The 15,203-nt window shown below is 39.8% G+C and overlaps 1 long non-coding RNA gene across 2 annotated transcripts; it reads right to left on the bottom strand.

The window, feature by feature from the left end:
- Positions 1 to 559: 559 nt before the first annotated feature.
- On the bottom strand, positions 560 to 14,965 carry LOC111822008 (uncharacterized). Of its 2 annotated transcripts, none has more exons than XR_002825306.1 (4): positions 14,788 to 14,965; positions 12,674 to 12,756; positions 8,319 to 8,385; positions 560 to 1,026 (listed from the first exon to the last, which is right to left on the bottom strand). It is a non-coding gene; the product is annotated as an uncharacterized LOC111822008 (long non-coding RNA). The 2 variants fall into 2 exon arrangements; XR_002825307.1 differs by lacking the exon at positions 14,788 to 14,965 and adding an exon at positions 14,239 to 14,292.
- Positions 14,966 to 15,203: the final 238 nt, after the last annotated feature.

The raw sequence follows: 15,203 nt of genomic DNA, 5'->3' as shown, positions 1-15,203 counted from the left end.
CATTCCAAATGAAGCAGTGGTCACAGCATTCCACAAGGTTACCCAAAAACCCAAACTGGGGAATGAATGCCTCATAATCAACCTGACTCTATTTAGGCTCAGATAATGTCCCTACCACCAGAGGACCTAACCCTGGACATGTGTACCAGGATGCAGGGCAGTGAACCTATTTATGATTCCAAAGAGGCTGGTCCTATTAAAGAGTTCCTGAAGGGTACTTCCTTACTCCATCCTTTGAGAGCTGTTTTGCTAAATTTCAAGTTCTGAAATATACCATACTTGAAAATTAGAAATGCAGGATCATTATGTCTATCTACTTAAGTATACTATACTTGAATAGGGAAAATCAGCAACCAACATAAACTGTAAATACAAAAGAATGTCTAAATTAATTCTTTTGAGTTTTAGTATTATCTATACAAAAACAAAATAATGCAGCAAGTCTACTCCTCAGGGAAGGCAATAGATTGTATAGTTATCTCCTTAACAGGGTAAAATCACTACCCCACAACTATACAATCTACTACCTCACTCCGATAGAGCAATCTTTTCTTCGGGAATGGAGAACACAATCTCTTTTGAAAGAAAATTCAACATAAAATTATCAGTATCAATCAAAATAAAATATACAGTTACTCTGACATAAAGAAATGAGACAAGAAAAAAATATCCTTACCCACATCCAGTCTACTTGCTAAAGATTTGTTTTTTTAATCTCTAGAAGAATAAACAATTAACCTGCACATTATAAAGAAATGTTGTACAACAACTATTTAACACAAGTTAATCTTAAATACTGTACAATTCATCATCGACTTTCAATGAGGCAGCCCAGATGCAGACTTTTCTATCACGTTAGGAAAGACAGTAGATTGTATAGTTATCTCCCAGTGGTGGGTGTGACCCTAAAACTATACAACCTACTACCTCATCCCGCAGTGAAGAGAACTTCAAGGATGAAGGTTGCAAAGGGGACCACCAGCTGAGCACCACAGGAAGGCTTTCTCCTTGGTAATCGTTGTTCCCCTGTGTGATTAAAGGAAAAAAAGTATTAGACCACTTATCTTGGGTGAAGGGTGAGACAGTACACAATACAGGAGAAACTAGCACAACCTGTTCAAGGAAAGGTCATGGAAGCCCCATAGACACATCCAAACTCCCTGAGGGACTGAATTGCTGGGCGGAGGGCTCTGGGGACCATGGTCTCGGGGAACATCTAGCGCAGTTGGCATGACACAGCTTATAAAGACAATGCTCTACATTCTACCTTGGTGAGTAGTGTCTGGGGTCTTAAAAGCCTGTGAGCGGCCATCTAAGATACTCCACTGGTCTCATCCCTTCGGGAGCAAGGGAGAATGAAGAGAACAGGATACAAGGAAAAGATCAGTCCGAAGGACTAATTGTCCACAGCTACCAAGGCCTCCACCGGACTGAGTCCAGTACAGCTAGATGGTGCCCGGCTACCACCACTGACTGCTCTGACCAGGATCACAACAGAGGATTCTGGACAGAGCTGGAGAAGGATGTAGAGCATAATTCTAACTCACAAAAAAAAGACCAGATTTACTGGCTTAAAGGAGACTGGAGAAACCTCGAGAGTATGGCCCCCAGACACCCTTTTAGCTCAGCGGTGAAGTTACCTCCGAGGTTCACTGTTCAGCCTGGGAGTGGACAGCCCCGTAAAACCGAATGAGAGTAACGAGGTACAGGAGTCCAGTGACAAGGGCCAGAAGGCAGAAGGGGACAAGGAAGAGGGTGATAGGGAACCCAAGGTTGAGTAAGGATATTGTTGATGTGTTGTGAGATTGTTAACCATTGTCATAGGGCAACATTTGTAGTAACTGTTAAATGAGAAACTATTTTGTTCTGTAAGCCTTCATCTTAAGTGAGAATAGCAGCACAATTGGAAGAGGGTAGTCAACGTCACTGAACTGTGCATGTAGAAATTTCTGAAACAGTGTATCTTTGGCTATGTGTATTTTCACCAATAAAAAAAAAGGGCTGAGAAGTTAGAGGGTTAATATGTTGTGGGTTGTTAACCAATGTCATAAAACAACATGTGTACTACTGTTTCATGAGAAACTATTTGTTCTGCAAGCCTTCACCTGAAGTACAATAAAATATAAAAACAAAACAAAATATATATTTAAAAAAAAAAAGTATTAGACCACTTTCATTCACTTCACCTCACTGAACATGAGGTTGAATGAAAACATTTTTACACAAACATCCCAAAAAATCAGTACTTTAAATTGTGAGTACATATATTATCTTGTACTTTCTTTTCCTATATTTGATTAATATTATTTTAAATGCTTGGTTATGTGAATCTACACCTAAAAGCATAAATTTATAAGATTCAGAAATAACCTATTTACCATAGCAACTACAAAGGAAGATTCATGAAATCACTTTTCTTTAGGAAACCAAAAATTAAATAAATTCATTGCCAAGAAACACAAGAGCTTCCAATGAAAACTAGTAATGTCAAAACCTAAAAATCCTGCACGTCATGCAGGATCCACGTTAAAGGTACTAATGTACAAAGGAATGACAGCTTTTCGTTATCAAGAAATACTGTTGTTTTTAATTGCTGTAGAGTCAATTCTGACTCATGGCGACCCCACGTGTGCAGAGTAGAACTGCTCCATAGGGGTTTTCAAGACTGTGACCTTTCAGAACCTGCCCACCAGGCCTGCCTTCTGACGCACCTCTGGGTGAGTTCAAACTGCCAACCTTTCGGCTAGTAGTGGAGTGTTTAATCCTTTGCGCCAAACAAGAACTCCTATCAGGAAATAAAGACAAAGAAAAACTAATTCTTAAAGTAACGTGGTCATTTATCCCATGCCAGCAAACACTAAGTCTTATTAACGGAACACCAAACATAACTGGATCTGAGTCAGAGCCAAGATACTTCCTTTAGTTAGAAAGGTACTATGGGGATCACACTTTGGACATGTTATCAGGAGGGACCAGTCCCTGGAGAAGGACGTCATGCTTGGTAAAGCAGACGGTCAGTGAAAAGAGGACAACCCTCAATGAGATGGACTGACACAGTAGCTGTAACAATGGGCTCAAGCACAATGATCGTGAGGATGGTGCAAGACTGGGCAGTATTTCATTCTGTTGTGCATGGGGTCACTACGCGTCAGAACCAACTTGACAACACCTAACAACGTAGGGATCAAAAGCAGGGACAAATATATTTAACTTCTTGGTACAATACTCTGAACTAAGAAACATTATCAGTTAAGTTTCATGATTAAAATATTAAAACGCAAATTAAGCTAAACCGCTTTAGTTTTAAAACTTCGACTTCATACTTAAGAGGTAGCTAGCTACTGGCGTAAACAGCTTGTACTCGACTAACCTAAGGGTTGCCAGTTTGAACGCATCCAGTGGTACCACGGACGAAAGGCCTGGTGATCTGCTCCCATTAAGATTACAGCCTAGAAAACCCAATGGAGCAGTTCTACTCTGTAACACATGGGGTCTCCATGAGCTGAAAACAACTCAATGGCAAAGGGATTTTTTGGACTATTAGGTTACTTTTTTTTTATGGTAAACTCTAAATTTAATATCCAAGAAACTTATATTGTAATGACTTAGTAACCAAAATACATAATCAAAAATACTATGACACAAATCAATGGAACACAATAGAGGGTGCAGAAATAAACCCGTACACCTATCATTTTCAACAAGGGTGCCAAGATAACTCAATGGAGAAAGAACAGTTTTTGCAATAAATATTACTGGGACAACTGGATAGCCACATGAAAAGAATGAATTCGGACCCTATCTCACATTATATATAAAAATAACCTAAGACAAATACTCTGATTTATAGAAAGGCAAAAGATTTTAATAGTTCTCCAAATACATGGCTCATAAGCATATGAAAAGATGCTCAACATCATTAGTCATTAGGAAAATGCAAATCAAAATAACAATGGGATACCACTTCACATCCAGTAGGATGGTTATAATCAAAAAGACCCTAGTGTTGGCCAAGATGTGTAGAAACTGGAATCCTCATACACTGCTGGAGAGAATCTAAAATGGTGCAGCTGCTTTGGAAAACTGCTTAGCAGTTCCTCAAAAAGTTAAACAGTAACTATATGACCCAGAAATTGACCTCCAGGTATATACTCACAAGAATTGAAAATAGGTGCTCACACAAAAACTTGAACACTAATGTTCATATCAGCATAACTCATAACTGCCAAAAAAGTGAAAACAACCCAAATGCCCATCAACTGGTGAATGGATAAACAAAATGTGGTATATTCACACAATGGAGTATTATTCAGCCATAAAAAGGAAGTACTGATACATGTTGCAACACTAATGAACTGTGCAAACATATTAAGGGAAAGAAAGACACAAAAGGTCACATGTTTTTATTCCATTCATAGAAAATTTCCAGAACAGGAAACTCCATAGGGACAAAAAGGACATTAGTGGTTGCCTTGGACTGGGGGCAGGGGACAGAGTGACTGCTAATAGGTATGGTGTTTCTTTTCAGGGTAATGAAAATGTTCTGCAATTGTTGTTGTTAGGTGCCATCAAGTTGGTTCTGACTCATAGTGACCTTATGTACAAAAGAACAAAACACTGCCCAGGCCTGCACCATCTTCACAATCATTGCCATGCTTGAGCCCATCATTGCAGCCACTGTGTCAATCCATTTCATAGAGGGTCTTCCTCTCTTTTGCTGACCCTCGACTTTACCTTCTCCAGGAACTGGTCCCTTCTGACAACATGTTCAAAGTAGTATCTCACTTCTAAGAAGCATTCTGATTGTACTTCTAAGATAGATTTGTTCGTTCTTCTGGCAGTCCATGGTATATTCAATATTCTTCGCCAACACCATAATTCAAAGGCATCAATTCTTCTTTAATCTTCTTTATTCATTATTCAGCTTTCGCATGCACGAGATGGCTGAAAATACCATGGCTTGGGTCAGACGCACCTTAGTCCTCAAAGTGACATCTTTGCTTTTTAACACTTGAAACAGATCTTTTGCAGCAGATCTGCCCAATGCCAACAAGGTGTTTGATTTCATGACTGCTTCTTCCATGGGGGTTGAGCACGGATCCAAGTAAAATGAAATCCTTGACAACTTCAGTATTTCCTCAGTTTATGATGTTGTTTATTGGTCCAGTTGTAAGGATTTTTACGTTGAAGTGTAATCCATACCGAAGACTGTAGTCTTTGAACTTTATCAGTAAGTTCTTCAAGTCCTCCTCACTTTCTGAAAGCGAGGTTGTGTCATCTGCATATCAGAGGCTGTTTATATGAGTCTTCCTCCAATCCTGATGCCCCATTCTTCTTCATCGAGTCCAGCTTCTCAGATTATTTGCTCAGCATACAGACTGAATAAGTATGGTGAGAGGATACAACCCTGATGCACACCCTTCCTGATTTTAAACCACGCAGTATTCCCTTGTTCTGTATGAATGACTGCCTCTTGATCTATGTATAGGTGCCACGTGACCACAATTAAGTGTTCTGGAATTTCCATTCTTCGCAATGTTATCCATAACTTGTTATGATCCAGAGTCAAATACCTTTGCATAGTCCACAAACACAGGTAAACATCTTTCTGGTATTCTCTGCTTTCAGCCAAGATCCTCTGACATCAGCAATGATATCCCTTGTTCCGTGTCCTCTTCTGAATCCAGCTTGAATTTCTGGCAGTTCCCTGTCGATGTACTGCTGCAACCACTCTAATGATCTTCAGCAGAATTTTACTTGAGTGTGATATTAATGATATTGTTCAGTAATTTCCACATTCTCTTGGATCACCTTTCTTTAGAATGGGCACAAACATGGATCTCTTCCAGTGGTTTACCAGGTAGCTGTCTTTCAAATTTCTTGGCATAGATGTGTCAGCACTTCCAGCACTGTATCTATTTGTTGAAACATCTCAGTTGGTGTTTCATCAATTCCTGTTGTTTTTTTTTTTTTTTTTTTTTTGCCATTCCCTTCAGTCTTCAGTGCAGCTTGAACCTCTTCCTTCAGTACCATTGGTTCTTGATCATGTTACTGCCTGAAATGGCTGAACATCGACCAATTCTTTTTGGTACAATGACTCTGTATATTCCTTTCATCTTCTTTTGATGCTTCCTGTGTCGTTCAATAGTTTGCCCATAGAATCCACTGATATTACAACTCGAGGCTTGAATTTTTTTCTTCAGTTTTTTCAGCTTGAGAAATGCTGAGCATGTTCTTCCCTTTTGGTTTCCTAACTCCAGGTCTTTGCACATTTTATTATAATAATTCTAGAATTAGATTGTTCTGGAATTAGATAATGGTAATGGTTGCACAAAGCAGCCCTGATGTCAAAATGGTTAAGCGCTTGATTGCTAACCAAAAGGTGTATGATTTGAACCCACCAGAGGCTCCACAGAAGAGAAGACCCAGCAATCTGCTCCCATAAATATTACAGCCTAGGAAACCCTATGAGGCAGCTTGTATTCTGTCATATAGGGTCACTATAAGTCAGAATTGGCTCAACAGCACACAACAACAATGGTTGTACCACTCTTTGAATACTAAAAACCACTAATTATATACTTTAAAAGGATGAAATTTATGGCATGTGAATTATAGCTCAATAAAAATTGAATTAAAATAAGACAGCACACCAAAAAGACAAACCACTGTATGAACTAATGATTAACTAAGCAAGGGCAAACAGTTCATTGAATAACTACCGTAATTAACTTCTACGATTAAACACTTTTATAAACACACTAATAGGAAATCTATAGCAGACTGTAAGCTTTTAAAGATAGGGCTCATTTTTCTTCTGATTTGTGGACAAAAAAGGTATAACGAAGCCTAAGCAACCTATGACTAGCATCTGAACTTCACTCTAGCTCCTGATCATAACGCATCCAAATCTACTTTCCGAGAAATTCTGCCTCAATTTCAGAAGGGATGATCCTTAAAGCTAAGAAGTTTATTCACCACTTAACCTCCAGCACTTTTAATACCTCAATAAAGAGGTATGTAATACTACAGAAGCCACACGAATGAGATCTAAGTCTTAGTGAAGTTCTGCTGTTTAATAATTAAAATTTACTTCTTTTAAAAAAATACCTGAGGCAGGGATTGGTGGTGTGACAGGAATAGGAATCTAGTCAGCCAAAGTTCAAATCCTGGCCCTTCTCATTCAATGCCACTGAAACCTTGTATAAGTAATTTAATTTTCCTAGTTTCTCCGCTTTCCTAGTTGTAACATCAATACACTGGACTAAATGATCTACAAGCAAAAAGGTAAAGATTTACTACAGAACCAACATATTTAATGCCTTATATGTCAAGGCTTTTACCTATATCATCTCTTTAATAGTCTCATCATCTCTATTTCACATCGATGGAAACTAGTGAAACTAATTTGCCTCAATTCCAGGAGACAGCAATGGATTCTCAAATTTACTATTTGAGAATTCTACAAGGCTAGATGATTCAAGGCATGAACATGTAGACAAATGTCTTTGAAAAGAAAACCTGAAGTTAAGCATTTATAAGCCGAACTTCCCCCAACTCTCACCCCGACCAATTTTCTCTTCTAAAACATTTCTGAATTCTCACCAAACATTCTAAAATGTATTCACTTTTCAATCTTATTGAGTGTAGCATGTTTACTTTGTACTATTTCTCGATTTGACGTTATAAATAGGTAACATATTGCTAGATAGCAATCGGGCAATTTACATACCAAAAGCTATTAAATGCTCAAAATTTTTTAAGTATATACAAAAATAATTCTAAAGTTGTATTTAGGGGGAACAGATATCTATAAACAGATATGTAGTATGTTTATAGCAACACTATTCACTGCATGGGAGCAGTGGTGGTTCAGTAGAACTCCTGCATCCCATTCCTGGCCAGTGCACCTCATGCACAGCCAACACTCATCCCTCAGTGGAGGCTTGCGTGTTGCAATGATGCTGAACAGGTTTCAGCGGAGCTTCTAGACTAAGATGGACTAGGAAGAAAGGCCAGCGATCTACTTCCGAAAATCAGGCAATGAAAACCGTATGAATCACAACGGTCTGATCTGCAACTGATCACGGGAATGGCGCAAGACTAGGCAGCATCTCATTACAATGTGCACGGGGATCTGCATGGGGTCGCCATGAGTCATGGGCTGACTTGATAGTAGCTAACAATTAACATTCACAGGTACAATGGTTTATCTTTCTACAACCCACAGTAGGAAAAATATTTCACATTTCTAATAGTACTCATACATAAATCTACACATACATAAATACTAATATTATTCCCAAATCAATACTAACCTTTACTCTAGTTTTTTCTATTTTATTATACACAAGTTGATTTTATGACCCATCAATGGCTCCCAGCCTGCGATTTAAAAAACACTGATTAGAGCGAATATTGGAAACTAAAACCTAACAGGTGAGGAGAGATAAAGATCAATTAAGTAAGCTATCACAAACAGAACACAATCCATATACTAGAATTTACAGATTATGAGGACCCATGGAAATGTTCATTAAGAAATATTATTAAGTAAAAATATTAACATATACCCTTATCACAACTATAAAATGCTTGTATACTGGGAAAGAAAAAGAAGCAGGGTTCTAGCTAGTGTATTTTCAGTCCTTGAGATTTTTTCCCCTAAAAAGTATACTTCAGAATCAGACACAGGTTTGAATCCTGGCTCCCCGTTTACTGTGTTTAGACATACAATGTAATCTCTGGACCCTACTTTCTTTAATCTATAAATATCAGAGAAATCTTACAATGCTGTTAAGAGGGATTAGAAATAAAATACAAAAACATCAAGTACAACGTCAGGCATAATGGATGCGCAGTATCTTGTAGCTGCAACTGTCAATATTAGATTTTAAGTAAAACATTCTTAGGCAAGATGCTGTTGGCTAAAATGATCTGAATTTGATCTTTACGGAGTTACCTGATGAGTCTAAAAAAAGATACTTGATATACTTTTATATCCACTTTCTATCCTTACATCTCAATCTATACCTTGAACTACCTCCCCCCAATTAAAAACTCTGACAATTTAAAGTCATAATTCAACTTGGGCAAAACACATAGAAAAAACTTATTGCAGCTGAACACGGCAGTATAGGAAAGGGGTTAAGGGCAATGGCTTTAGGGACTAGCACAGCTAGTTTGTTCTTGGGCAAGTTACTTAACCTGAGGTTTTGGTTTCTCATCTCCAACTGGGAACTATAACATCAGATTGTTTTGAGGATTGGGAATACATGTAAAGCATTTTACCGACTCGTAAATACTCAACAAATGGCAACTATTATTCTTAATAAATTAAATCAATTTGAGAAATTGTCCTTTTACCCTGAGAGTAATTTCACCTTCCCAGATGTACTTGACACAAAGATACTTAACCAGCAATTTAAAACATGGTATGAAGAGGCAAATCTAATTAATTATGAATAAACTTGTTTGCCTGTATCTCCACCAAGCTTGGTTCCAGAAATAAGTCTATTAACATTCACATTCCTCGTAAATATTTTAAAATCCACGTATATTTTAATGACAATGTATCATATCAGATCAGAGTTTTTAAGAATACTTGCAGGACAGCCAACACCTCAGAGTAAGGATTCTTAATCTGCATCCATAATGGGCTTCAGGGAGGGTTTCAGTAATCCCTGGTAATTATATATACATTTTTTCTCATCGTTTATAGCTTTATCATATTTTCATTTTAACCAGAAGAAGGCTGTCATGGTCCCAAAAATAAATCTGAATATATAGTGGGAAGGCTATCTATCAATAAATATGTATACAAATTTACATATGTATATGGGCACATATATGCACATGAATAAGCATGTAAATACAGAAGATATATAAATTTCACCTTTCCATTTGTTAATTTTACTAAGTTTATATTTTAAACAATAGCTTCCAGATTCTTTAAATATCCTAAACTTAGTCCAGAAGCAGAGATACTCTACCTTCTATATAATTAATACCTATTTAAGAGCTTGAACTTCGTAGCCAAAATGTTTTTGAAGAAGTTTATTTGCGCCTCACGAGCAGCCACTACTTGTCAGTGGAGGCCTGCGTGTTGCTATGATGAACACATTTCAGTGGAGTTTCCAGACTAAATGGATTAAGAAAGGCCTGGCCATCCACTCCAGAAAATCAGCCAATGAGAACCCTATGGATCACAGGGTTTGATCGGCAACCAATCATGGCGATGGTGCAGGACAGGGAGCATTTAGTTCTGTTGTGGGTGGGGTCACCATGAGTCAGGGCCAATTTGATGCTGGTTAATGACAATACCATATTAATTTACACACACCTATAAAAAAAATCTGAGAAATTTTTATTTTTAAAAACCTTTATTGACCTTAAAGTTGCAATTCGGTCAAACTTCCATGAAATATTTCTTTCAGTCTCATCATTTAGTTTCACTTGCTGGTAATCAAACATACCAAAAATAGAATACTGCCAGTTAACAGATTTCCTTCAATCTCAAATATGCAGTTGAATGACAATGAAATTATTTTCTGGCAATGCCGGCTGAATATTAAGTCATTCTCATTAAGCAAAGTCTCCAACAGTATTTTGCTTTCTTTGATACAGCACATGCGATAGTTTAGCGATGGATTACCCAATCAATGTAATCCGTGTGCAACTGACAAGATAATGTTGAAGTTTTTAAGACTTTTAATAAGTTTCCCCAATGAAGATAAACCTAATTGTAGAGTAAGGTATCGATTTTTTACTCTACCAAACATTGCACTAAGCCTGAGACTCATAAGTTTTAAATAACTACTAGGCCATGTTGCCCCAAAGTCGCATTTCCTTTCATTGACTCCTAGTCACGCAGGAGGTATTTAAGATGCTCTAATTTTTTTTTTTTTTTTTTAAGGTAAGTGACTGATGTCAAGTATTCCTTTTAGAATTTCCAATGCAACCTGCTAATTCTGGGCCAACCTTCCTGCAATGTCAAGGGCATTCTCAGCTACCTCTGCATATCTAACAGTAAATTCTGCTGCAAACCCTATAATGCATGCAAATATTAAAGGTGAGGCACAAAGTATTCCAGCTGGGTGATTTGCTCTGCTTAACAGTCATTATACAAATCACTTCTCAATCCTTTAAAATCTTCTGCCTTCCTATGCCCCATTATACTGATATGTTCCTTGGGATTAAAAAACCACTGTACAGTCTACACAGTCACCAAGCCAAGAAAAGATAGATTCTAGTTATTTAAGCTAGATTCCAGCCAGTTTACTATAACTATATTCTTAGTAGAAAATCCATAGACTATACTTAACAACACTGAATTCAGCCAAGAAAAGGCCCCCTCGTGGCACTAGGCAATCGTGTATCTGACCAAATAAAAACTGGGAGGTGGGGGAGCTCCCAGGTGAACAGAAAAACAGTAAAACTTAAATATTGACTCAAAGCAGAAAAGGATACTAATTATTTAATAATATGCTCCCGAATCGTCTTCACATTAATATCTGTCATTTTAAAACAGATCATCTAAAATTTCTTAAAATAGCCCTACAGCAAAAATAATGCTTGACAATAACGTGGTTAAGATGGCCACTGCAATGGGCCTCAGAATACTTAAATTAAATCTTAGATCTAGAAAGCACCTATGAAATCATCTTCTATAATTTCCTTACACTTGAGATGAGGCTGTGGAGAGACAAGGAACACTTCTGACAGATTAATTTGAAATGGCAAATATTCAACTAGAGAAATCGAAGTTTTGAAAATCGGCCAGACAATACTCTAGAACTGCAGCATCCATTATAGTATACATTACACGTCACCATTGAGCACTTGAAATGTAAGTAGTCCAAAGACGTGCTGAAAGTATAAAATACACTCTGGATTTCAAAGACTTAATACAAAAAAAAAAAGAAATGGCTCAGTTTATCTAGTTACTTAACGAAGTCCACTCGTAAATGACTGTGCAATGTTTAGAACTTCGCACAGGCAAAGAACATGTAGTGACCAGGCCTCCTTTACTCCAGTCCTCTGGTCACATGAGGTTGTGCTGCTGACAACTCATTACTGGGGATCCAGATTCTCCTACTCTCATCTAAACATGGAAAAATCATTCACAATTAATATTCTGAGATAGAAAGATCCTTTACTATCCGAGTAAAAGCTTCTCAGGCTATTTAAAATATTAAGTGATTAAGACACACACTGGTCATTAATGGCAAATTTACTTTCCAAATCCCGAAAATTAGAGTGAGAGGAACATATTCCACCAAATATAAGTAAATAGGGCTACTTTTAATACTTGAAAGAGTAATGCTATAAATGAGAAAAATATCCTTCACAAGGACTGTTTTTCAAACTTTTTTTACACTGTCCCTCAGAAAAAGATATTTTATATAAATATGTGCGCTTGGGTTTTTTTGGATACATGCATACAACAGTTTCAAAAGTTTCATGCAAAACACTAATATTTTCTATTTTATTTTTTTAAAAATTCTGATCTCCACTCCAAATCCCAAACCCACTGCCAGTGAGTTGATTGTAACTCATAGCAACCCTACGGAAAAGGTAGAACTGCCCCTAGTTTCCAAACCTGTATATCTTTACAAAAGCAGACTGTCACATCTTTCTCCAGTGGATTGGCTGGTGGGTTCGAATCACCCACCTTTCAGTTAGCAGCAAGCACTCTAACCACTGCATCACCAGGACTCCTGATCACCATCCACTGACCCAATCATGAGGGAGGACCTGCAGTTTAAAACACTGATTTAGAGGTCTTAACACTGAGCTATTCCCACTATTAGTAAATCTATTAACTATTCAAATAAAAGGTATACAGTATTTAGTGTGCTGTACCCTAAGCCAAGAAATTAGTTAATGGTAACATCAATTAAATGCCCTTAAGGAATAACACTTGAGACCAACTTGAATAGCATTGGGTTTCTTCACTCCATAAAGCTCAATGATTTACAAACTTTCTCTTTTTATAACCAGATGTTTTGTTTCCCTCCATGTTTCAGACTTGCAAAATTTGAGTCTCAAATTCAACACAGCTTCAAACCAGTGGTGGTGGGGGAGACCCACTGCCTGTTTTAATATTTTTTGTTAAAAAAAAAAAACTTCTGCCTGTCACTGCAATGTAACTTCCCCCAAAGGGTTAATTTTTTTCTCCCACATCAACTATAACGTCTGTACCAAAGTGACCACTTTTTAAAATGCTACTTGATAACTGAATTTAGACAATCTCAAGACATTTGTCTACCTGTCTAAAAGTTTTTAAGTTTCAAACTTTTCAGCAACAGGGTAAATCAAACATCCTCACAAAACCCACTCAAACATCCAACTTGTTACTTTCTTACACACACACACAACCCCTGAAATGAACTGCCATACAGCAGAAAAATGTAGATATAAACAATTATTTGCTAATTTACATATAAATTTAGAATTTCACATTAATTTTTCTTACACTGAATGATTATCAAGCCAATATAAGACTTCTATAAATGCAGGAGAATGCTAAAGGATATTTTAACTTTAAAAACTGAGTGCCAAAAAAACCCACAAAAACTGAATGCCAAGAAAGCAGTATAATAAATAAATACTAATAAAGTAAAGTTAAAAAAGAAAACTCATCTTGACTTACTTCAAAAATTTAAGTCACTATCTCAATACCTTTTTCCTCTCTGCCAACCCTCTCCCCAAGTTGACAAAAATTCATTTTAAAAAAATCGAAGAGGTGAAAAACACGTAAAATACACACCATCACCTCTGACACAGAAGAAAGGGGACCAGGACCTACTGTAAAAAGTTGGAAAGACCGAAGGCTTTGCTGGCCAAGGACATAAAGGTTATCACATTCCTCACACTACAGCACGCCAGAGTTTATTAGCTAGCCTTTTGGAAGGAGCTCGAAGACTGCAGCCCTGAGTCAAAAGGCTAGGGCAGTTTCCGATGACACCAAGTAACAATCTGCCAGCACCATCCCCCTGGATATGATTTCCTCCTCCTCTCCCGCCACTCCCCTCCCCCTCGCCAAGGACGGCTGCGGCAGTGCTCCAACCGCAGCAGCTGCTCCCACGATGGGAGGATGCACTGAGCCAAGCGGATTAAGGAAAAGGAGCCAGCCCCAGGGCTCTCCCGCCTCCCCTGCCCCTCCCCTCCCCCGCACTTCCTACCTTCCCTCCTTCATCCCAACCCCCAAGGCCAAGGTCTCCCCGGCCCACAAACCTGATAGCGGATATGACGTCAGAAAAAAGCTGGCAGCACCCACAGCCAGTAACGCTACAACGGGAGGAAGCAAAGGCCAATAGGTACCGGTTCGGAGGGCGGGACTTCCACTCTCCTCAAGTTTGATTGAAGAAGTGGGGGGAGGGGCGAGGGGGTAAGGAATGTGAAGAATGACCCCCTCCCCCCGCCTGGTCTCTAATGAGTTGGGCGGGAAGTGAAGGGGGTTGGGGACCGGCCCAAATGCGGCCACGCGGCACCCATCCCCCTCCCCACCCCCCGCACCGCCCTAACGGACTCCGAACCCGCGATTCCAGCCGCGGCCTCCGCACGCGGTTTGGCCGGCGCAGGGCTAGCGCGCCGACTCGACCTCTGGGGCGAAACCTAGGCCCGCCAGGAGTGGGGAACCGGGCGGTTCCCAAAGGAGTACCATGCCGCAAGCAAGTTCGGACCTGGCCCACAGCTCTCCGCCTTCCTAACCCGCTGCAGGTGATACGAAGGAAAAAAAAATGGCGACCGCCCTCTGCTCGTCTTCCCGCCTCCCATACCCACCTCAGGCTCAGGAAAAGGCCTCCGCCCGCCGCCGCAGCCGGGAGTGGGCTTAGCCCCCGCTTGCGCCCGCAGCTTCCCGCCGGCGCCGCCCGGGAGAGGAGCTGCGGCGAGGACCCGGATGGAGGTGTTGGGCGAGCGCCGCCGCGGCAGCCTGAGGGAAGGCACCGCGGGGAGCAGAGGAGGCATGGGCGGGGGCGGGGCGCGCGAGGAGCTCACAGCTCGCGCGCCCGTCCATTGGCGGAGTCGGGCGATTGACACATGTCTCTCCCCTTGGCCTCCGCCGAGCTGGGTTCTCCCAAATCCCACTGGCGGGAAACAGATGGGCCCGCCCCCTCCGGAGCCCGAGCGCTCCCGGTCCAGCAAGTGGAGGCGGGCCACCGGGGAAGAGGCTGGCGTGGAGCCGCCCTCGCTGGGTC

The sequence above is a fragment of the Trichechus manatus genome, unplaced genomic scaffold, assembly GCF_000243295.1.
Source record: "Trichechus manatus latirostris isolate Lorelei unplaced genomic scaffold, TriManLat1.0 scaffold00120, whole genome shotgun sequence".
Lineage (NCBI taxonomy): Eukaryota > Metazoa > Chordata > Mammalia > Sirenia > Trichechidae > Trichechus > Trichechus manatus.
The sequence above is the reverse complement of the archived record's forward strand: the minus strand, read 5'-3'. Positions and strand labels throughout refer to the sequence as shown.